Below are 3,409 nucleotides of genomic sequence, written 5' to 3'. Positions count from 1 at the left end.
CTTCACTCCCACTTTCAATCCTAATCCTAGAAATCAGCATGTATATCAAAACAACTATGTAACCCTTCGTGGGTCTAGCATTACTCCTTTAATCATGTGTTACTGTTACGGCAGGGTCACGCTGGTGAGGGTCCCATAAGAACTTTCCCTCTTTATTACTCCCTCCTTCATGTAATGTTTCTACTTATCTAGTGGATTTCAGATTCGAGCCCTATAAACCGAAAAGGAGGGAGTACATATCTCCTGCCAGTGGGTCTGCGTGGCCCGCACGAAATACTTTTTTTTAATATCGCCCGCACGAAATACTTGAGTGAGAGCTCATGACGCCCGTAGGTGTCAAATATGGGAGCTTTCGCTGAAGGACAACACAAATGGGCCGGCCCACTTTGTCTATGAGCGATTTTCTATTTATCCTTTGTTTTTAGTCAGTTTTTTCACGCACAAAAATGTTTTAGAAGCTACTCCCCCGTCCCATATTAAGTGTCGCTCTATCGGATATATCTAGCACTGAAATACGTCTAGATATATTCGTTTGAGCTACACTTAATATGGGACTGAGGGCATATTTACAAACCTATTAAATAATAGAAAGTATATTTTAGAAAACTGTGACAATAAATGAATTCTGATTTAAAAAAATATTGTGAACACAATTTTAGAGAAGTGAACACTTTTTAAGAATGTTAGGGGTCTCATCGGAAGTTTCCGTGTTTATTACCTCCTGCCAGTGGAGACCCGCACGCACGAAATACTTGAGTTTTTTTAAAGAAAGACAAAATACTTGAGTGAGAGCTCATGTATGACGCCCGTAGGCATCAGACAAAGGAGCTTTCGCTGAAGGACGGCACAAATGGGCCAGCCCACTTTGCCCATGACCGATTTTTTATTTATCCTTTGTTTTTGTAGTCCCTTTTTTCATGCACAAAAACGGTTGTAGAAGCTACTCCCTCCGTCCCATATTAAGTGTCGTTCAACTGGATGTATCAAGAACTAAAATATGTCTAGATACATCCGTTTGAGCGACACTTAATACAGACAGAGGACATATTTTAAAAACCTATTAAAATAGAAAAATTATTTTATAAAATTGTGCACAAAATTAGAATTCTGACCAATTTTTAAAAAATGTGAACAAGGTTTCGAAAGTGAATAAAATTTAAAAAAGTGAACACTTTTGAGAATATGAATATTTATTTTTGAAATGTGAACATTTTTTAAATTGTGAACAAATTTCAAATTCTGGACAATTTTTTGAATTGTGAAAAAAATTGATTTTTTAGAATGTGAACAATGTTTTTAAAAGATGTGGATTTCTTTAAAAATGTGAACACATTTCAAATTGTAAACAATTGTTTTTGAATTAAACACATATTTTGAAAACATGAACAATATTTTTGAACAAACATTATTTTTATTTGAAAAACATGAACAATTTTTGAAATCATGAACGTTCTTATATGAAATGTAAAGATTAAGAAGACTTCCATGTACGTTCACTGCACTAGGAATCTTCATATAAGAGGCGTAATCATTTGTGAACAAAATTTCGAAAACATGTACGTTCACAACGAAGTTAAATTTTAAAAACATATTTTAAAAATTGTTCACATTTTCAAAACTAAACTAATTTTGAAAAAAAGTGAACAAAATGTAGAGATTATGAAGACTCCCATGTACGTTCAATGCACTAGGCATCTTCACAGAAGAGGCATAGGCATGAAGATGATAAAGTATACGGACGACATGGCTCCATAGGTTGTGTGGTACATATCTCTCATTAGCTTCAGGTTGTGGTTTGGGTTGCCAAGCCAGTGATGCAAAAGTGCTTAATTCCTCAGTTTCTTCTTTTTTAACACAGTACACACACGCATACGCTAATTCATACGCACGTAAACTCACTCTATGAACGCACGTACTCGTACCTGAGTCAGATATTCATGTTTCAGTTAACACCGCGCAAAACTGATTCCGAACGACAGCTACAAACTATTTCTTGTGTAGTTGCATTCGATTTTTTTCCATTCTACTTCACTAAACATCTCCATATGAGATCCGATTACTTGTAGGGAAACGCAAGAGACCTCAGTTATGATGATGCACTAGGTCCATAGCTGGGACTTTGTGTATGTTCTCGAAATGCGTTTGTCGTGTGCTTATTAAAAAAGTTTCTATACAAGTTTCTGAACGAACTCCTTAAGCAAAGTTCTCCAAAAGTTCCCTATGAAAGAATTCGTTGAAGCATGTGGTCCTCACAAACGTTTTGACTACTTGTGGAGCCAAAACGGACTCCGTATGAGTCAGATATCCATGTTTCAGTTAACACTGCGCAAAACTGATTCCGAACGACAGTTACAGACTAGTTCTTGTGTAGTTGCATTTGATTTATTCCATTCTACTTCACTAAAAATCTCCATATGAGATCCAATTACTTGTAGGGAAATGCAAGAGACCTCAGTTATGATGATGCACTAGGTTCATAGCTGGGACTTTGTGTATGTTCTCGAAATGCCTTTGTCGAGTGCTCATTAAGAAAGTTTCTATACCAGTTTCTGAACGAACTCCTTAAGAAAAGTTCTCCAAAAGTTCCCTATGAAAAAATCCTTTGAAGCATCTGGTCGTCACAAATGTTTTGCCTACTTGTGGAGCCAAAACGGACTCCGTATGAGTCAGATATCCATGTTTCAGTTAACACTGCGCAAAACTGATTCCGAACGATAGTTACAGACTAGGTCTTGTGTAGTTGCATTTGATTTTTTCCATTCTACTTCACTAAACATCTCCATATGAGATCCAATTACTTGTAGGGAAATGAAAGAGACCTCAGTCATGATGATGCACTAGGTCCATAGCTGGGACTTTGTGTATGTCTTCGAAATGCGTTTGTCGAGTGCTCATTAAAAAAGTTTCTATACAAGTTTCTGAACGAACTCCTTAAGAAATGTTCTCCAAAAGTTCCCTATGAAAAAATAATTTGAAACATCTGGTCGTCACAAACGTTTTGCCTACTTGTGGAGCCAAAACGGACTCCGTATGAGTCAGATATCCATGTTTTGGTTAACACTGCGCAAAACTAATTTCGAACGACAGTTACAGACTAGTTCTTGTGTAGTTGCATTCGATTTTTTCCATTCTACTTCACTTAACATCTCCATATGAGATCCAATTACTTGTAGGGAAATGAAAGAGACCTCAGTTATGATGATGCACTAGGTCCATAGCTGGGACTTTGTGTATGTTCTCGAAATGCGTTTGTCGAGTGCTCATTAAGAAAGTTTCTATACAAGTTTCTGAACGAACTCCTTAAGAAAAGTTCTCCAAAAGTTCCCTATGAAAGAATCCTTTGAAGCATCTGGTCGTCACAAACGTTTTGCCTACTTGTGGAGCCAAAACGAACTCCGTATGAGTCAGA

Source organism: Triticum aestivum, chromosome 6D, assembly GCF_018294505.1.
Source record: "Triticum aestivum cultivar Chinese Spring chromosome 6D, IWGSC CS RefSeq v2.1, whole genome shotgun sequence".
In the NCBI taxonomy this organism is placed as follows: Eukaryota; Viridiplantae; Streptophyta; class Magnoliopsida; order Poales; family Poaceae; genus Triticum; species Triticum aestivum.
Note: the sequence above shows the minus strand (reverse complement) of the source record.